The sequence below is a fragment of the Aedes albopictus genome, chromosome 1 (assembly GCF_035046485.1).
Source record: "Aedes albopictus strain Foshan chromosome 1, AalbF5, whole genome shotgun sequence".
In the NCBI taxonomy this organism is placed as follows: domain Eukaryota; kingdom Metazoa; phylum Arthropoda; class Insecta; order Diptera; family Culicidae; genus Aedes; species Aedes albopictus.
Genome location: NC_085136.1, coordinates 155,129,308 through 155,151,652, shown reverse-complemented (window position 1 = coordinate 155,151,652; position 22,345 = coordinate 155,129,308). Strand labels below are relative to the sequence as shown.

At 40.8% G+C, this 22,345-nt stretch overlaps 1 protein-coding gene across 6 annotated transcripts in view; it reads left to right on the top strand.

Moving 5' to 3' along the window:
- LOC109412957 (irregular chiasm C-roughest protein) overlaps positions 1-22,345 on the top strand; it is a 581,003-nt gene that overhangs the window by 180,235 nt on the left and 378,423 nt on the right. For 2 of the 6 annotated variants that reach the window (XM_062845618.1, XM_062845616.1), the window contains exon 3: positions 4,531-4,583. The exons of the other annotated variants lie outside the window; for them this stretch is intronic. The gene's annotated coding sequence lies outside the window, so the exon portion shown is untranslated. The remainder of the gene's footprint in view (positions 1-4,530; positions 4,584-22,345) is intronic. 6 annotated transcript variants of the gene reach the window in all.

Sequence of the window (22,345 nt, the reverse complement as noted above, 5' to 3'; positions counted from 1 at the left end):
TGGTGAGCAAAGGCGCGTCTTGTACCACACAAAATTGTAAAATTCTTATCCATAGTCCAGGAGAACCAACTATACCCCAAATTACGGTACCTTCCGGCATAGCACTAAAGCAATCCGCGGCTGTACCAAAAGGGGGGATTACAAGCGTTTCTCTCAAAGACAACATTTCCGTAGCATCCGCTTCTTTCTTGCACACGCGGTCCCCATCCTGAAAACCGTAACCGACAAACATGTCGTACGCACGGTTGAAAAGCACGCCTTTCCTACCGCACGAGAACCACTAGGCGAAACACGGTGGCGGTGTGGTGGCATCCGATCCTATCCCAGCCTGTTTGTTTGTCACTGTTTGTCTTCTAATATCAACAGTTTTTCTCGCCTCGTTTCTTTCTTTGTCACATGACGACGACGACGACGACTACGACGTGCATAGGCAGGCAAGTACCATCTAACGAAATCCGTTCACTCCTTTCGGAATCCGAAAGCCCTGTCGGTGATGTGGTGTGGGTGTCCTTCTTTCGATGGAACCGAGAAACGTTTCCCGCTTTACTCTTTATGCCAGGTTGCGTTGAGGCGTTGAGGCTGGGAGAGATGGTTGGTTGGTGAGTTAGATCAACGCATTGTCAGCAGCGCGACGGGCTTTTCACCACTTAGTCGAACGCTGACTCCTCTTCTGTTTGTTTCCGCTCACTAACAAGCGTTCTGGTCGAGGAGCGTTCGGGGAAAATCGTTCTTTGATCAGCTTTTGCGGTTAGTGATTTTCTGATTTTGTAAACATGTGTGGCGGTTTGACTGGGTGCTGATAATATTTTCATTTATGTTCTGACGTGAAAAACTGCGTGCTGTATAAATCAGCAAAAAACAATTAAACAATTTCAAGGAAATAAAAATGTTTAAAGCAACAGCTTTAATCAAACGCACAGTTACATACATTTATTTGTTCAACATCATTAAGACAAGACATAATCAACAATAGTACGCCACAATACTCGGTTTGTGGCTGCCGCTCTCCATCCTCGGTCGCGCCCAATGCTCGCCAAGTTACGCTCCACCTGGTCCGCCCATCGTGCTCTCTGCGCTCCACGCCTTCTTGTGTCAACACCAGCTTTGCAGGGTTGTTGTCCGACATGCTTGCAATATGCCCTGCCCACCGTATCCTTCCGAATTTTGCCACCTTCTGGATGCTGGGTTCACCGCAAGCTCGTGGTTCATCCTTCTCCGACACACACCGTTCTCCTGCACACCGCCGATGATCGTTCTTGGCACGCGTCGCTCGAAAACTCCGAGTGCTTGCAGGTCCTCTTCGAGTATGGTCCATGTCTCGTGCCCGTAGAGGACCACCGGTCTTATTAGCGTTTTGTACATGGTGCATTTGGTGCGTGGGTGAATCTTTTTCGACCGCAGTTTCTTCTAGAGCCCGCAGTAGGCCGGGCTCCCGCTGATGATGCGCCTCCGAATTTCACGGCTCACGTTGTTGTCAGCCGTCAGTAAGGATCCGAGGTAGACGAATTCCTCCACCAGCTCGAAAGTATCCCCGTCTATCGTAACATTACTACCCAGACGGATCCGGTCGTTTTCGGTTCCGCCTACCAGCATGTACTTCGTTTTTGAGGCATTCACCACCAGTCCGACCTTTGCTGCTTCGCGTTTCAGGCGGGTGTACAGCTCTGCCACCGTTCCAAATGTTCTAGCGATAATGTCCATGTCATCCGCAAAGCACACACATTGACCGGATTTTGTGAAAATCGTTCCCCGGCTGTTGAGCCCGGCTCGTCGCATCACACCTTCCAGAGCGATGATGAAGAGTAGGTTCGAGAACCAGTCACCTTGTCGCAGTCCCCGGCGAGATTCGAATGAACTGGATAGTTCACCCGAAACCCTTACGCAATTTTGCACACCGTCCATCGTTGCTTTAATCAGTCTAGTCAGCTTCCCAGGAAAGCCGTTTTCGTTCATGATTCTCCATAGCTCTGCATGGTCGATACTGTCGTATGCCGCCTTGAAGTCGATGAACAGGTGATGCGTTCGGACCTGGTATTCACGGCATTTTTGGAGGATTTGCCGTACGGTAATGATCTGGTCCGTTGTCGAGCGGCCGTCGATGAAACCGACTTGATAACTTCCCACGAACTCATTTGTTTTAGGTGACAGACGACGGATGCTGATCTGGGATAGCACTTCGTAGGCAGCATTCAAAATAGTGATCGCCCTGAAGTTCTCACATTCCAAATGGTCGCCTTTCTTGTGAATGGGGTAGATTACCCCTTCCTTCCACTCCTCCGGTAGCTGTTCGGTTTCCCAGATCCTGACTATCAGCCGATGCAGACAGGTGGCCAACTTTTCTGGGCCCATCTTGATGAGTTCAGCTGCGATACCATCCTTACCAGTTGCTTTGTTGGTTTTGAGCTGGTGAATGGCATCCTTAACTTCCCTCAGCGTAGGAGTTGGTTCATTTCCGTCTTCCACTGCACTAGCGTCGTCGTTTCTTCCGGTACCGTGGGCTCCCGTGCCTACGTTCTCCACACCGTTCAGGTGCTGATCGAAGTGCTGCTTCCACCTTTAGATCACCTCACGTTCGTCCGTCAAGAGGCCTCCGTCTTTATCCCTGCATATTTCAGCACGCGGCACGAAGCCGTTGCGGGATGTGTTGAGCTTCTGATAGAACTTACGTGTTTCTTGAGAACGGCACAGCAGTTCCATTTCTTCACATTCCGCTTCTTCCAGGCGGCGCTTTTTCTCCCGAAAGAGACGGGTCTGCTGTTTCCACTTCTGTTTATAACGTTCCACGTTCTGGCGAGTCCCTTGCTGCAGCATTACCGCCCTCGCTGCGTTCTTCTCCTCCAAAACCGTTCCGCACTTTTCGTAGAACCATTCTTTCCGTCGATTCCGTCCCACGTACCCGATAGTGCTCTCGGCTGCGTCGTTGATGGCTGCTTTCACTGTACTCCAGCAGTCCTCTATTGCATGGTTTCCCAAACTGTGGGTCGCGACCCCCCAGGGGGGTCGCCGGCCTTCATCCAGGGGGTCGCGAAGGACAGTAAAATATTTTACTGTAACAGACAACAAATGAGGGAATTTCTATGGGGGGTCGCGAAAACTACGTCTGCTGGCAAAAGGGGGTCGCGCGACCTGAAAGTTTGGGAACCTATGCTCTATTGGGGCCTCATCAAGCTCGCCCTCGTCTGGCAACACGGCTTCGAGATTCTGGGCGTATGTTGAGGCGACATCCGGTTGTTTCAGTCGCTCTAGGTTGTACCGTGGTGGTCGCCGGTACTGTACACTGTTGATGACGGAGAGTTTTGGGCGCAGTTTGACCATCACCAGATAGTGGTCGGAGTCGATGTTGGCGCCACGATAGGTCCTGACGTCGATAATGTCGGAGAAATGCCGTTAGTCAATCAGAATGTGGTCGATTTGAGATTCCGTCTGCTGTGGTGATCTCCAGGTGTAACGATAAGGTTGGGAAAAGGTGGTACGTATGGCCATAATTTTGGAGGCGGCGCAATCAATGAGTCGTAGGCCGTTTTCGTTCGTCTGCTGGTGGGCGCTGAACTTACCAATCATCGGTCTGAATTCCTCCTCCTGGCCTACCTAAGCGTTCAAATCTCCTATGATGATCTTGACGTCGTGGTTTGGGCAGCGATCGTACTCGCGTTCGAGCTGCGCGTAAAATGCGTCCTTGTCATCATCAGTACTTCCGGAGTGTGGGCTGTGCACGTTTATTATGCTGATGTTGAAGAATCGGCCCTTGATCCTCAACCTGCACATTCTTTCGTCGATCGGCCATCAACCGATCACGCGCCTCTGCATATCACCCATCACGATGAAAGCTGTTCCCAGCTCGCGTGTGTTGCCGCAGCTCTGGTAGATGGTATGATTACCTCTAAACGTTCGCACCATGGATCCTGTCCAACACACCTCCTGCAGCGCTACGATGCCGAACCCGCGGTCCTTCAGTAGATCGGCGACTATGCGGGTACTCCCAATGAAGTTGAGAGATCGGCAGTTCCACGTACCGAGTTTCCAATCGCAAGTCGTTTTTGTTCGCTGGTGTCGTTGCCGTTGGTCTCGGATCGTATTATTCTGTTGCTGATTTTCCGCTACAATGGTTTTTTACGGCTGGCTCGTAGGGCCTGACACCAACCCACTACTTTCCGGAGGACCATAGTGCACAGTTGAACTTAGAGTCCTTCCGTGGCACTCGGACGTAGATCAGCCGCCCCTAACATGGGGATCAGACGCTGTTGTGAGCCGCTCCTCCTGGAGAACATACGCTCAGGTTTGCCGAAGCAAACCCCCCTTCCATGTCAGCCTACGACCAAAGTTCTCACCGGGGTTGCTTACCATATCTTCCTTAAGGTTGCTCATAGTTTCCGGCCGGTACCGCGTGGAGGTAGGGATAGGAGTTGCTGGGCAGAGGCTAGTGGATCACAATAGGATCTGAATTGCGCAGCATACCCAGCCTTTACCGTGCCCAAACGCACCGTTATGAGAATTTTTTTATTGAATGATGTATTTCTATTTTTTTTTCAGGTATGCCACACTACAAATCTTGAATGCTTCAACGTTTTTTCGACAAACTTCAGGTAAGAAGCCTTTTTAATATTTCTGAGTCAATTGACCTAACACGGATCAAAGTGAAAACATTTGTTTTCCTGTCGGTAATATTCTCATTATTTTTGAACAGGTTTTTGAGGGGAGCGGATCTGGTGTGGTGGTTAAAGCCCGTGACTGTCACGCCGAGCACCTGGGATCGAATCTCACTCCCGACAAACTTACAATATATGAGTTCTTCCTTCGGAAGGGAAGTAAAGCTTGGGTCCCGAGATGAACTAGCCTAGGGCTAAAAATCTCGTTAATACAGATAAAAAAAAACAGGTTTTTGCTTCATTTAGAGTATAGCATCTTACCTAGCTTAAAAAAAATAAAACAAATCATACTTAGGAATTCTTAATTGTAACTCTCGTGGAACTGGGTCAAGCAACGAGCATCCTTATAGGGGAGCAATTCTCGCTGAGACCGGCCCACTATTTACACCTTGTCTGATTAACCCTAGAAAGTCTGAAAAGGTTCTCTTAAAAAATGTGACGTGTTTTTTTTCTCCAAATTTCTTCAATTGATTCATCTAGAAATTTCAACGGGAATGTTTTGAAATGTTTTTCAAGCATTCCGAGGAATTCTTTGAGAATATCACGAGTTTTTGTAATCCAAAAAAAAATCTTTAGATAATCTTTCAAAGTTCTTTTTCTATGAGTAACTTAAGGCAATCCTTCAATTTTTTTGCTGAAATTTTCTCAAAGGATTACATTCGAAAATCTTTATGAATGGCTTCCAAAACTGCAATTTTTATTAACACCTTCAGAGATTCATTCAAAAAACCTTCCAACAACTTCTTCAGAGATTACTTTATGGTGTTGACGGTTTTTTCAGTGACCTTCTAGATAATCCACCATGAATTCTTTCAGACAATGATACAAACATTGTTCCGTGAAATCCTTCAGAAATTTCTCAAATGATTGCTTTCCATGGATTTCTCAAGGAACTCTTACATGGATTCCTTTAAAAAATGTCTCAGGGATACCTCCAGAAATTCTTCCAGAGCGGTTGTCAGAAAGTTTTCCAGGAATTTCTTCACATTTTATATAAAGAAAATCTTTCATAGATTCCTTAAGATTAGTTTTTCATGCATTCTTCCATTGATTTTTACAAAAGTTTCGCTTGGGCACCAGACTTTCTTTTTTCCAAAAACCGTCAAAAGCTTCCTTCAACAATTTCTCTAGGATTTTTTTAATCTTCAATAAATTGCTTATGAAATTCCTCCATAAATTTATGCAGAAATTGATCCAGAGTTTCCTCCAAGAATATCTACAAAGATGCTTCCAGCAATGGATGTTCTCAAAAATTTCCCTAGCAACTCTTTCAGAAACTTCTTTAAAGATTTTTTTTGCAATTTCTCATCGTAATAGGCTGTTTTACCTCACACAAATCTGCCAGGAAAAAGCCTACTTTCCCACACCAAATAAGCAGTGCGGTAATGGTTCATTACAGCACCGATTTGAGTTGCGTAATGAACCATTACAGCACTGTTTTCAGTTTTGATCAACTTCTTGATGCTTCTGGACGCAGGTTTGAAAATTTGTGACAACTGCACAGCATAACCTGCTATGATCAGACTTTCTTAAACATGGCTATGAACATAAGTGTGGATTTTGATTAAAACGTTTTGTTTAAAACTATCCTTAAGTCTTGCCTAAAGTAGTAATTTATGAAATTGCAAAAAACGTTGTACGCAACTCGGTGCAGAACTCGATTTTTGTGTATTTTGTAAAAATCTTCATTCTGCACCTTGTTGCGTAAACTACTATTTCAGTAAATCTTCCACGGATTACTTCAGAAATTTATCCAACAGTTTCTTCAAAATACATCTCCATGTGTCAATTTCTTTCAAGCTTACTTAAGAAAACCTTCTGCGTATTCCTGTTGGAATTCCTCTAAGGTTCACCCCAGAAATTCCACCAGAGATTCCATTGGAAAATATTTTTTCTTTTTCAAAATTGTTCCGTTTTTGCCTTTCTCGTACACCAAGGTGTACCGAAAGGCTATATGTTCACTCCAAAAACGAAAATTTGATATAGAGCCTCCGGAGGGGTCAAGTCTTATATACCAATCGACTCAGCTCGACGAATTGAGGTGATGTCTGTGTGTGTATGTGTGTGTGTGTGTGTGTGTGTGTGTGTGTGTGTGTGTGTGTGTGTGTGTGTGTGTGTGTGTGTATGTGTGTGTACAAAAAAACTCACATCACTTTTTGGCGGTAAACCTCAACCGATTTTATTGACCGACGGTTCATTCGACGCGGAATCTGGTCCCATTGTTTCCTATTGAAAATGGTTCAGATCGGTCCAGCCGTTCCGGAGTTATGGCCATTTAGGTGTTCCGTACCGGTACCCCAGGAAGGGGCCAGATATGAAAACGCTACAAACCCATCCATGCGGCACATCAAACTACGGCATTTTCGATAACTTGATGAATGGTAAGCAGAAAAATAGTCTCAGACCATATCTGAACCGGTAGTGTCCCGGAACCGGTTCCGGGTGTCCCGCCGGAAGTGACCAAACATAAAAGTGAACTAAACCCACGCATGCGACATATCAAACCGCGGCTTTTTCGATAACGTGGTGAACAGTAAGCAGGAAAACATTCTCGGACCATATCGGAACCGGTAGTGTTCCGGAACCGGTAGCAAATGTCCCGCCGGAAGTGGCCAAATATTAAAGTTAACCAAACCCATGCATGCGACATATCAAACAGTATCTTTTTTGATATCCTGATGAACAGTAAGCAGGATAATATTCTCAGACCATATCTGAACCGGTTTTGTCCCGGAACCGGTTCCGGGTGTCCCGTCGGAAGTGGCCAAATATAAAATTGAAATAAAACCATGCATGTGACATATCAAACCACAGCTTTTTCAATAACCTGATAAACAGTTAGCAGGAAAGCATTCTCAGACCATATCGGAAACGGTTCCAGATGTTCCGCCGGAGGTGGCATAGTATAAAAGTTAATTAAACCCATGCAAGGGACATATCAAATCGTGGCTTTTTTGATGTCCTGATGAACAGTAAGCAGGAAAAGATTTTCAGAACATATCTGAATCGGTTGTGATCCAGAACCGGTTGCGGGTGTCCCGCCGGAAATGGCCAAATATAAAAAGGAACCAAACCCATGCAAGCGACACATCAAATCGCGGATTTTAAGGCATCTTGATTTAACAAAAAAAAGTTTCCGGCCATATATAAAAATCATACACCATACTTTGGAAAACCAATAGTGTGCCGAAACCGGTTCCAGGAGCCCCGACGGAAGTGGTCAAATGTAGAAAAAAAAATCAAACGCATACACGCAGCACACTAAATAACGGCTTCTTCGATAACGCGAAGAACGGTCAGCAAGAAAATAGTCTCAGGTCAGTAGTGTTCCGGAACCAGATTCGAGTGCCTCGCCGGAACTGGCGAAATGCACGAATGAACCAAACCCATACATGCATTACATAAATTTGCGACTTTTTAGGAGAACTGATTAATAATTTGCATGAAACTAGTCTAAGACCACATCAGGGACAATCGGTAAGTGGTAAAATGTGAACCGAAAGTTGTAAATGTGAAATTGAATCAAATCCATGCGTGTCGTACCATAAAACCACGCTGATTCGACAATGATTGCTGTCAAATTACCTGTGTAAACTTTTAATTCGATAAACTAACTCTATTTTAGTTTTGTTTAGATTGTATGATTTGTTTTTGAACAAAAATCTTACAGATATTGTGGTGGTACGAATTGATAGCTTGTTCATTTTACGATTGTTGGCTTCCGAGGTTCACTGCGGTTGATCACCAAACGGATCAGGTGTCGGAAAGCACCAAATTAGAACTTTCGGAAGTAGCAGCTGCACGAGGAGCCGCTGCGGGTGTAAGTAACATCACAATATCGTATCATTCGTATTTACAGTGTATTACACTGAGACATTTGATCATTTTTTTAATTCAACAAATTCCGAATGAGCGGGGTACAAGTGTCTTAGTAAAGAGTGATGAATACGCGGGGTTTGACAGTACATCAAATAGCAGCTTTTTTGATAACTTCTTCTTCTTCTTTATAGCTCGACGTTCGCATTGGAACTTGGCCTGCCTCTCTTCTACTTAGTGTTCTTTAGAGCACTTCCACAGTTAATAATTGAAGGGTTTTCTTTGCCCGCCATTGCATGAATTTGTATATTGTGAGGCAAGTTCAATGATACACTAAGCTCAGGAAGTCGAGAAAATGTTCCCGACCGGAACGGGAATCAAACCCGCCGTTTCCGGATTGGCTATTCATAGCCTTAACCACTAGGCCAACTGAAGACCCTTTTTTGATAACACGATGATCGATTCGTAAGAACATAGCCTCAGACCATATTTTAGACAACCGGTAGTGTCCCGAAACTAATTCTGGGTGTCCCACTGGAAGTGATCAAATGTAAAAGTGATTTGTACCCATGCATAAGATAAATCAAATCGTGGTTTTTTAGGTAACCTAATGTACGTTAGCAATGATATTGCCTCATACTATATTTGGGAGACCCGGTGGTGCTCCGGAACCTGTTCCGGAAAGTAACCAAATGTACCATGCGACACATCACATCACGGCTTTTTTAATAACCTGAGGAACGGTTAACTAGAAAATAGGCTCATACCACATTAGAGACTACTGGTAGGGTTGCACAACCAGCGTTTGATGCTTCGCCGGAACTACGAAGGAACTACGAAAGTAAATAAAATCAATGCAAGCGATAAATATGTGTAAGAGAACAAAATCTTGACATAATAAACCCACATACAAACAGACGTCTCACTATACTCACTACGTTCTTGTTTTTAACGGTCAATAAAATATAACCTAGAATGTGCAAAAAAAAACTTTATCGAAGACCGCAAAGTGATCTGTGAATGTGTAAAAAGTTATATCTTAGCTTGTTAATATCATTTTCATTTTCATTTTGCAGCATTTGGTGGGGCAATGAGAGCGCAAGTCAGTCCAAAGCCGATGATAAGGAGGGGTAATGGCTGAATAGTCTTTGCTGACCACATAAACGCCATGGGATAGGAAAAGGGTATTTTGGTGTGGGATTAGGGTGTTGGTACAGACTTGACAATATCAATGCTATTCAGATGCAAAATAAATTTTAAGGCTCAATAGTGAATCGCATACGGCAAAAGGTTATTGCAACCATAACAAATTGCAAATGCTCCATAGAAAATCAAAAAGCGCTCCATAAAGAATGAACATATGTTCCATGAAAATGTGCAATGTCACCCATAAATAATTGAAAACGTTCCATACTTAATAAAAAATGTACCGGTAAAACATAAAATTTTCTCATTAAAAGATAAATTTTGCACCAATAAATAATACTGAAATGCTCCATAAAAAAATAAAATTGTACCCAAAGAAAATTGAATATTGCTCCATAGAAAAATTAAATTGCACCATAAAAAATTGAAATTGCACCATAGAAAATAGACAAATGCTTATCTAACTGCACCACATAAAATACAATTTGCTCCATAAAAAATTGAAAATTCTCCATAACTTTAAACATTTGCACCACTAAAGCAGTGCAATGTAAAGCAATTCAGCCAGCCTGTCGAATTAAATTATGAGAATATGCTATCTATGGACGATTTTCAATTTTTCATGGAGCAATTCGTGTTTTGTATGGTGCAGTTTGATAATACTTATGGAGAATTCACCTATTTTTATGGTGCAATTTCCATTTTTTATGGTGCAATTTAATTTTTCTATGGAGCAATATTCAACTTTCTATGGGTACAATTTTATTTTTTTATGGAGTATTTGCATTTTTCTATGGAGCATTTGTATTTTATTATGGAGCATTTCAGTATTATTTATTGGTGCAAAATTTCACTTTTAATGAGAAAATTTTATGTTTTACCGGTACATTTTTTATTAAGTATGGAACGTTTTCAATTATTTATGGGTGACATTGCACATTTTCATGGAACATATGTTCATTCTTTATGGAGCGCTTTTTGATTTTCTATGGAGCGTTTCTATTTGTTATGGGTGCAATAAATAGGCTTCCATCGCATACCTTCCAAGACCAAAAAACAATAATCCACAAAATACCAAGCAAGTCAAAGAAAGAAAAAGCGTCCGATTGTTTATTTTGTCAATTATAACAAACGGAAACTTCTACCCTCTCCGACTCGCCAGTCACCCCGGAAAAAATGTCCCTTCAGTTCTGGAAAATATATTATCTCCAATTAAGCCTTTAATCGAATTGTTCGCGTGGTCTTGTAGTACCCCTGCTAGGTAAGAACCAGTCATTGCCATACATATTAAATGCTAGACATGACCCCATGGATAGCATTTGCATATGTCAAAGCTTTGCTGATGTGACTTTCCTATTAGGCAATTCTCTCATCTCATGTTTGTCTTCAAAACCTTGTCAAGCTTAGAAAATTAGAGTTAATAAACAATACATTACAAGGTTCGAATTCCCATAGAATGAGATCATTCATTCGCACTACAACACCATAGGAGATAATACCACATTGGCTGACTACAGTACAAATGCGAAAAATCTCCCTTTTCCCCCTATCTCGGGGACGCGCCCTGTTGGATTTCGAAAGCCTCGGAGAATATTACAAACCTTCAATGGCATTCCCATACACTAACCCACATTGCCCATTCAGGGGTCTGACTGGGCCTATTACCCTCCCTCAGTTTGTAATATTCTCACCAACTTGGAATTATATTTTCCCGGCACATAAATTACTTCGACAAATGTTCGATATACTATGCAGCATTATGATCAGTATAACAATATCAGATGACTTGAAGGTCTGATTTTTACAGAATTGTTTGCCATTGATTATACATTCAGCTATTCCAATCATTACTGCAAAGCACATCGACTACATGCCTGAAATCAAAGCTTCCTGGAAGATATAATCCAAGCCCAGGGTTATATCTTAGCTTGTTAATATCGTCTTGATATTGATCAGCTCCCAATGTTAGTGAAGGTACTCAAGCAGTCAACTGAGAAATCTGATATTATTCAGCTCTGCTTTTACGCTGAACACAACGTCGGAGTATGTGCCACCAATAAGTTTTAAGTCAATTCAATGATGGCTTTGATAAAATGCTTGCTTTTCTTAAAAATATCAGGATTCAGGAACACTTTGACTTACGTCGACGGATAGATCGTGAGAACATATACGACGAGAAAGGAACTATCAACTCTAGGTTTTTTTTTATAAACTGTTTCAGGAATTCCCTAAAAAAATGTTCTGATTTTCAGAAATTCGGAATTACTCCAGGAGTGACTTCATTTAATCTTCCAAGAACTCTTTCTTGGAAAGAGTTTTTCTCTGGGGTTTCTTTTTTTTCAGAAATTTCTTTCATAAATTCTACCGAAAATTCCTTCCAAACTTCTCTCTGTGGTTTCTGCAGGAAATCTTACATGAACTCCCATATTTATTGTATCTTGAATACCTTTAGAAATTCTTTCAGGGTTTCCTCCAGAGATACCTGGAAAACTTTTACATCTGAGATTATTGTACTTATATTTTCAGTGAATTCAATAGGATCCAGAGATTCCTGTAGAAATTCATACTGAGATTTCTCCAGAAATTTCTCGAATATTCCTCCTTGATTATCAAACTGCAAGGTTAAAATTGAAAAAAAAAATCTATTTCATGCTTCAAACGATTTGAACAGTATACCTATAGAACATTCACAGGAACATTTCGTTCACAGGAACATTTCGTTTTATCAGATCAGTTTTTCTTTTTTTTTTTCTATATTTGTCTATACCCCGACGCAAATATAGGCCACCTATTCTATTTTCCCTTCAAAAGTTTAGGTCCAGTTGGCACTCGGATATGATTCCGAGTGTCATTTGATATTTTTTTAATTAAATCAAATACGTGAAAAATCGCTTCTGATCTGTTTCCGATTGGTTCCACGTGGGTGGACGACGAATGTGAGTACTGTATGTAGTTGCACAACCGAACTCAGCTCTGAGCTGTATTTTTACGGCTACATTTAGTTTTGCGCTGCGGCAGTAGTTAAATTTTTGGCCTCATTCCCACCGCCATGTTGCCCCAATTGGACGGACACTGCTGGAACAGCTACCCGAATTGGCTTAGTTGAATGCAAAAGGCGAGAAAAAAAAAACTGTTTTTCTGTGAACAACGTGTGCGGGGATGCCGGCAAGCCGTCGACCGAACAAACCATTGTTGTCAGCGCGAATGCCAAACGTGAATTCCAAAATGGCAAACCGCAAAAATCGCGTGTCGGTCTTTCAGCCAAAGTGCTGACGGGTGACATTTTATTTTGCGTGAATGTATGTTATTCACCGAATTGGTGAATTTTCAGCCAATCGGTTGGTTTGTTTATAAACTTTTTTTTGTGCCCTTATGAGCTTCGACTACCTACATGAAGCTGAAATATTCCGGCAGGGTACCACTTTACAATACTGTTTGACTAACGACTCGGAGGTTTTTATATCGCTTGAATTTCAAGAACTTTACTCCGATTACTATTAAAGTTAGTTCTACTCACTGAATGATTCTAATAAATGTACGGGTCGATGTATGTTAGGTAATCAAACATGAGCTGCATGGTTTTGTCTTTTAGAATCAGGATATTGAGAATAAAAAGTAGTCAATCATACTACTATTGTAGTAAGTACCATCTTAACAGAAGTTAGGCTTACAGAGTTGACTACCCTGTAGGCATGCATGAAAAGACAGTTTTTTGGACATAATTTCGAATACCGTAAAATGGGGTGTTAAGGGACGGAAAAATTTGTCGTCCCCATTAATTAATGGATTTTGCTTCTTAAAACTTTCAGGAGAAGCAGTTGAATTATTATCTTGCTGCCTGCTACGCATATCGATTACAAAATTTGACGATATTTTGGAGAATTTGAAGATATTTAACAAAATGTGCGAATTTTTCGAAAAATATGAAAATGGGTGTTAAAGAACTTAAGGGGATGAATGTAAAAGTTCTTGTATTTCAAAGAAAGATAAAAATTGAATAATTGTAAACAGTGACTGTAATATTTGTTGAACATTGTCGAAAAAGATTATCATAGCCCTGAAAGTGCAGGGACATTTTCACTGTCATCTACTTTTGTATATGATTTTTTTGTTTGTTAAAGCCTCGATATCTGAAAAAAATACCGTCAATTGTACCTGAGTGGCTTCAATTTTTAACAAACACATTATTCACAGTTACTATCTAGAGTAACCAAATTGAACAGTTCAAACTGATGAACACGTAAAAAAATAAATAAAAAAAGAAAAAAAAAGAAAAACAATAAGAAGAAAAAAAACAGGTTGTAAACTGTATTTACAGTTTATTGTTCAATTAAAACACATTTATATTGAACTGTTTTATATGCAAGCATCATTAGATGAACCAGGGTGTAAACTGTGTATTCAATGCTGATATTTCTACTCTGGAGCATCGCTGATAGGTCGTCTTTTAGATTCTGGGATATTTTAGTAACTGTGAGTCTTCTTGGTTTTGTAAGAGTTAGTGACAGTCTTGCTTACATAATATATGGAACAAGTGAACATATTCTGCATTTTCAAAAAAAAAAACTGTCACGTTTTAGCGCCAACCATTGATAATATTTAAATAAAAAAAAACAGATGGAAAAACAATTTTGAAGAATATTCCTTCGCTAAAACATAACAAAACACATAAAGAACACAAACTTCTGTAAAGCGGATACTACTGCGGCATTGAGTATAAACATTTGACCAGTTTTTTGATTACATGTATCAATCTAACACTTGTTTCTCAAGATCTCTATTGTATTGGTTGAATTTATCATCAATAGCAAATGTTGAGATGCTTGTGACCCAAAAGGCAATCCGTAATACATCATTCAGAATTGTAACTGTTTAACTGTTATAAAATTAATCAATCGTCTCAAAACTTCGTGATACAAATAAAAAAGTTATATGAGAAAATTCATCCCCTAACACCCCACCAGTTTATGAAACTACATTTTTTCACAAAAATTGTCGGTTTTCAAAAACTATCTTAGTAACCTCAAATATTTTACCCTAGTTTCATTTGAAATGAGTTCTAGAACACCTTACGATTACTCACACATTTTTCCTAATACTATTTCTGACCTTACAAATGAATGATTCAATGGTAGTGATGAGAAAAATCAATACCGTTCTATTTTTTAAGTCTAGAGTCCGAAAAACCGTATTTTCATGAGTGGTAATCTTTATAGTATGCCTTTATTTCCAACACACATTTGAAGCGAATTTGGAATTAGTAAATCTATTTTTATACGGTTTGACGATTTTTCATAGTAGTATGTGAAGATGAATCCCTTAACACCCCATGAGTTTTTAACACCCCATTATACGGTACCCGAGCAGGAGAAAATAGCTGCAGAATACCAAACTCAGGTATGAGAAACCTAATACCTACAACCTGAATGAGGTATTAATGAGCCCTGCATAAGAGGTAAAATAACTAAAATAATAACTGATGCATGTTCTACGAATACCGCATGAATAATAACATCAGGTATTTCAATACCTCAATAGAAACCGAAGATTTTCTGATACAAATGGTTATTTTTACATAATTGCATAATACCTCACGCAGTCCTCAATACCAAACCAATAACTCATCGAGGTACAGGGGATGGCCAAAATGTTTGGGATAGGCAATTTTTTTTTTCTCTCACAAAAAAGTTCAACATGCTATAACTTGTAACCAGTGGTGTGTTGAAGTGTCCAAGATTTGTGAGATTTTCGTGATTTTGTGTTTCGTTGTTTTGTTATGTAAATCCAAGGAAGTCCTTAAATGTCTAAACTGGACACTACCCAACACCCACTGTGAGGTAACGCAGCCAATAGTTCCGCTACTCACCACCAGGCGTCGCAGAAGGACATGTTGGACGGCCATAGTGGGTGGTGTAAGGGGGGCCATGATGGGGCGAAATTGATGGGCGGATTACAGCACGGTCGAAGGCTTGGAGAATGAACCGCCATCGCTAACCCAGAGAATTACGTTGATAATCTCGAGTAGTCAAGACGTGAATTAGCGAAGCTAAATTAAAAAGTGAAATCGTGCTTAAGCAAAGATTTAGGAAGTGACTTTGTTATAAGTCGTGCAGTGGAAGAAGCGATAACAAAATAGCATCCAGGTAATCCAAGATCTACCAAAGCTCATCATTGACCGCCAAAATCCCCCCCCCCCCTACAGGACCCCTGGGCTATAGTTTTAAATAGCCTTTGCAGCTAGTACTTACCTGTGCCTAGTGCTTACCTGGCCGGAGAACTGCCGAAAGTACGCCTTAACGCTGTGTGAACCAACCAAGGTCCGTAGTTTGGCCCAACCGTCAAGAACGCCACTCCGTCGACCGGATAGACCGCCGTTGGCCAGTTAGACGCCAGATAATAGGGGCGCGGCCATTTTGGAAGCGTGTCCTGGAGTTAACGCGACGCGACTAGACCCGCGACTCGGACATCGAACGGCCGCCCAACCCAACGGAAGGCGACAACGTAGAAGAAAGACACCGAAAGGAAAGACGAAGGAGAAGGTGAAGTAGCGGAGCGAGAAGAAGGGGCCCCGCCGACTGCATAGAAGAAGAAGAAGTGAGGTAGGAGTTAGCCAGTAAGAAAGTGGGAAGTAATAAAGGTACCTAGTTTGTGTAGAAAGCGAAATAAAGTGGGTTTGTGTTCAATCGAAGTGTTTAAGTGTTTCCTTGGCCGCGATAGTCAAGCGCGTACGCCGACCCTGAGGCAGTTGAAGGAGGGGGGTCTCACCAGTGCTGGGCAGGGATCGCCCACTAGTTACAAACTTTCCATAGAGCGCATCAAAAAATCTCAAATTTTGACTGTTTATCAACCTACTATATGTGCATCATTGGTACAAATTTGGGCTCGATTGATTAATATGTCGCAAAGTTGGAACCGTTCGGGTAAAACACTATTTTTTAGACAACTCATTTTTGAGCTGTCATATCTCGGAAACCAGTAAACCGAATTGAATGAAATTTTGAACGTGCACTAACAATATGTAAATGCTTCACTAACTGTTAAAACATAGGTCCTTTTTAAACGTTGAAAAAAGTTATCATGGAGAGACATTTTTTGGGTTTTTACTCGAAAAAATGTATTTTTTTACATCAATGTCAATAAATTTTCGTGTTGATATCCAAAGATTTTCCACTTCTGATCCCAAATTATCTCTAATCAGATATATTAGAGCCTATTTAGATTGAAGGAAGAACACATTTAATATTTTTTGTGTGGTATTGTAAATTTGACTTATTTTCCTCTATGTGGGTTAAAATTTCAACCCGGTGTAACTTAATTCGTCGTGAGAAAATATTACATTTAATAACGTGGTATCAAGAATCAATATATTGTTGATAAACGTTAAAAAATTCATTCAATTCGGTTCACTGGTTTCCGAGATATGACAGCTCAAAAATGAGCTGTCTAAAAAATAGTGTTTTACCCGAACGGCTCTAACTTCGCGAAAAATAATCAATCGAGCCCAAATTTGTACCAATGATGCACATATAGTAGGTTGATAAACAGTCAAAATTTGTAAGGGTATGCGGTATACCGAAAAGTTTCGCCGAATACACCACGAAACGAAATTCCGCGAAATTCCACGGAATTGAACCAGGCGAAATTCATGATTTTGAATTTCGTTTCGTTTCGTCAAATTCTCAAAATTTCGCCTCCAGAAAATAGATTTTGACGAAACTAAACGGAATTCCGCGGAATGTCTAATAAATTTCGAAAACAAGTTCATTGTGTAAATGCCCTTTTTGAAATAGTTTAAATTTTTAGTGGAACTCTTGAAAGGGATTTACCATCACATCTGTATGACCAGGGCTGGATGTACGGGGGAGACGGGGGTGGCCAGGGTGGTTATTCGGGTTCCGGGCCCCCACATTTTAGGTCCCCCTACAAAGACCTTTTTTGGTTATTGCACACCATCTTTATGTTTCATATTGCTAAAATACTGTTTGAAAACAAAGAAATTTTTGTATGCTCATCACCAAGGGACCTTCGCATCCGCTCAGGCCTCGGGCAATCCTTGATTCCGGGCCTGTGTATGACAAAACGCTATTCACGGTTAAGCTCTTATTTCTTTCGTAATAAGAAATCCCGTATTTTCTGTAGAGTATTTTCTGATAAATTCAATCATCTATAATTTCTTTGAAGGTTGTAGATTTCAAGCTTTCTTTAGCTAGATTTTTAAACATCTAGTAGTTGATGTTTCCACATCACATGCTTCATGTTTCTGATAAACAGTCGATATTAGAGCATCTCACAGAGCTACTTATTTCGGCTCTGCACTCTTGGGGAGTCAAACGAAAGTTTTAGATATTTCCCAACGTTTCGACTCGTTTTATAGTCTTCTTCAGGGGATAATTCTGGCAATATTTTTTTTTTCATTTGGGATTGCATATAATCAGGCTCCCCCCTTACGGTTTTGCATAGAACTTTCGGTGTCTGAACTATTATACATTGGATAGGTACCGTTTATTCTTAATTTCACCTAATGAAGCAATTGATTTCTTTGAACTACACATCTAGTGGAGGTAGCGGTTGGTTTGAAGATTGTGGCTTATTTGTAGTTCGAGCATCTTATGGCATCATCACAAAGATGCAACGCATAGGTGTGATCTTAAGTCATTGGAGTAATCTTATTTGGTTATTGGTGTATATTTTGAAATTTTCAATATGTGTTGCTAAAAATAAAAAAAAAAACATCTGAGATCATTTGGGCACTTTGCGCTCTAACTCAGTCAATTTTGAACCAAATGATTTGATTTTTTTACGCAGTGAAATGTGCAAAACTCCAAGTAAATTGCTACAATATTGGCTGACTTACAGCTCAAAGTGGTCAGAATCGGTCCAGGGCCCAAATGTTCCTCCACCCTTGTTACGCAAAGTTTGGTACTTATCTGAAATGTTTAGACATATCAAATTATATGTGAACACCCCTAGTCTTTCATTCTGCAAAAGATGCATGCGAATAGGAATTCAATTGTTAGTTTTGTGAGGAGGTGTTTCCTAATAAGACCACCGAATTTGTGAGTAGTTCTATTTTTCATGTGTATGTTATTATTTTAGCATTATATCTTGCTGAAGATAAATCCAATGTCGGATTTGATGTAAGAAACGGTAGAAAAACGACAGCCCCAGAAACAAACCTATAAATGGAACTAGAGCAAATGAAGTCTTGAAGATGAGACTAAACGGAAACACCGCCACGCCACCGCTAGAAAAAAAAAACTGCAAACACGCAGCATCCATTTCTTGATAAATTTGATATAACTGCAAAATTCCGCGGAACTTTCTCGAAAATTTCGTTTCGTTTCGAAAAATACCGAGTGAATTCGGATTTCGTATCGATCTCACGAAACATTTTTAATTTCGTTTCGTTTCGTACCGCATTGCATCAGAAATTTCACATATCGTTTCGTTTCGTTTCGCTTTGAAAAAATCCCATACCGCATACCCTTAAAAATTTGAGATTTTTTGATGCACTCTATGAAAAGTTACAGCAAGTTGATTCTTGATTTTTTGTGCGAGAAAAAAATTGCCTATCCCAAACATTTTGGCCATCCCCTGTATTTTTTGACGGCGACTTAATACCTACACAGTACCAAAACAAGCTATTTAAAATGCCGGGATAGCCGACCAATACCTTGTCTTGGTATGATACCTGACTTTAGTATGCTGCAGTTATGTGAAGACGATGACTGCCTGCTTCTTTCTGATATTCTTCTCTACCGAACAGTAATTTACACTTTTTATATAATAAATGTGGACTTACCTTGACTCGCGTATATTCAAGGATGACAGGATAAATTCTTTGAATATTTCCTATAAAATTCCTTCTCAAATAGCTCAAAAACCATTTAAATCTTATAAAAAATGAAATGTATTGTTGAACACTATTTGCACCACTACCAACATGCTGCTCATTTCTGCAACTCACACACTGTCAAAAAATCAACGCCACCAACTTACTTGAGAAGTTTTAGAAAATTACACTCTTTTATGAACTTATGGACTTATCCACCGATGAACCGAATTCATCGCGGTCCGAGAATTTTGACACTAGAGCGGGGCCGTTCCAATCAGAATTGGACGATTCTGATTGGAACAGACCCCGCCCTAGTGTCAAAATTCTCGAACCGCGATGAATTTGGTTCATCGGTGGATAAGTCCATTGGTCCTCCAAAACGAATTCAGTGCACTCACAACTGATTTTATTTCATCACAACACTCACACTCACCCCCCTCCCTCCTCAAGCACTTACAAATCGCTAAAAACTATTTTCATAGCATCGCGATTACGAATAAAATTAAAACACTGTATTGTCAACTCAAATAAACAGCGCAGTTGTAAAAGTTGTTAAACATAACTGCGCACCAAGCAAGCGCATCAAAAAATATACGATATAGTCGTTTGAATTTCAACTTCGTGTTGGACAACAATACCTACGATTCAGACGTCTGATGGCACACTCACTATGCCAGCACGGGCACATGTTCGCCTAGCTGTAGAAAAAAAAGTGATAATTGATGTGCAACGATTTGTTATTTTTACCTGCATTGGCAACATTTCTCGTCAGCTGATATCTTCATCCCATGTCCTTTTTCTCACAGAATTTTGTAAACAAACCTTGCATAGCCTGAGCGTGGCTGGCTTAAACATTGCTAGTGGAGTTTGAAATTCAACAAAAATCAGGGCACTATTGAGCCGAGACTATGAAGCTGGTATGGAGAAGAAGCGGGCCAGAAGAAATCATCTTTGTGAACCTTCCGGCACTCGCGCGGTTGGATACCACCACCAGCACCACGCTACCGCGCTGAGTACCCCTTCAGTTAACAAGCGTGTCCGATCACTATTGCACATTTTGAACGCTTTGCCATGCCCAAACCTGTGAACAAAAACATTTCATACTTTTTGCCTTTCTCGTACACTAAGTGTACTGGAAAGGCTATATGTTCACTCCAAAAATGACTTTTTGATAGGAGGCCCGGAGATTCGAGTCACATATACCAATCAACTCAGCTCGACGAATTGAGGTGATGTCTGTGTGTGTGTATGTGTGTGTGTATGTGTGTGTGTATGTGTACAAACGAACTCACGTCACTTTTCGGCAGTAAATCTCAACCGATTTTAATGACTGACGGTTCATTCGACGCGGAATCTGGTCCCATTATTTGGTATTGAAAATGGTTCGAATCGGTCCAGCCGTTCCGGAATTATGGCCATTTAGGCGTTCCGGATCGGTACCCCAGGAAGGGGCTAGATATGAAAATGCAACAAACCCACGCATGCGACACATCAAACCATGGCATTTTCGATAATATGGTGAACGGTAAGCAAGAAAATAGTCTCAGACCATATCTGAACCGGTAATGTTCCGGAACCGGTTCCGAAGGTCCCACCAGAAGTGGCCAAATATAAAAGTGAACCAAACCCATACATGCGACTCATCAAATCGCAGCTTTTTCAATAACCTGATGAACGGTTAACATGAAAATAGTCTCAGATCATATCTGAACCGGTAGTGTTCCTGAACCGGTTCCGGGCGTCCCGCCGGAAGTGGACAAATATAAAAATGAAACAAACCCATGCAAGCGACACGTCAAATCGCGCCTTTTGCGATAACCTGATGAACGATTAGCAAGAAAATGGTCCCAGATCACATAATAAACTACCGGTGTTCCAAAACCGGTTCCGGAGGTCCCGCCGGAAGTGGCCAAATATAACAGTGAAGCAAACCCAGGCATGCGACACATCAAGTCGCGGCTTTTTCAATAACTTGATGAATGATAAGCAAGAAAATAGTCTCAGACAACCTGAGATTCTACCGGTAGTGTTCAGGAATCGGTTCCGTATGTCCCGCCAGATGTGGCTAAATATAAAAAATAGTTTTAGACCATATTTGAGACAACCGGTGGTGTTCCGGAACCGGTTCCGGGTTCCAAATTTTGTTTTGTCTTTATTAACGAGATTTTTAACTCGAAGCTAGTTCATCTCGAAAACCCTTCCCTTCCGAAGGAAGAACCTACATTTTGTGAATATGTCGGGAGTGGGATTCGATCCCAGGCCCTTGGCATGATAGTCTTGTGTTCTAACCATCAAACCAGGCCCGCTCCACCGCCAAATATTTAAGTGAACCAAACACATGCATGCGACACATCAAATCGCGGCTCCTTAGGTAACCTGATGAACGGTTAGCAAGAAAATAGTCTCAGACCACATAAGAAACTACCGGTAGTATTCCAAAACTAGCATTGGGTGCTTCGTCGGAATTCAAAAGTGAGAAAAATTAAAGCAAGCGATAGATATCTTGACAAAACTAAGACGATCTCATCCAATCACACCATTTCAGATTCCTGAGATGTAATAATGCAGAAGGATGTTGACCTTGTATGGGAAAATTTAAATTTAATCGTAATAACTCCGAACAAACTTTTTCAATTCTCTTTCGCGTCTTAAATGACTGCATAAAATTTTTGTGCGACTGGTTGCTCCCTCACGCACTGTAATGTGGTTGAAAGTTGAATGGGATTCAGTATGAAAAATTTCAGTTTCTTGCATGTTTTTGTCAAATTTTACATGCATGATAATAAAATATAGCGTGTGTAGAAGTGTGTAGAAAATTCTTTGTCGAAAATCGTTAAGTTATCTGTGTTTGTGAAAAAGTTGTATCGTCTTGGTGTTGATCGGCCACTAGTGATAGTGAAGG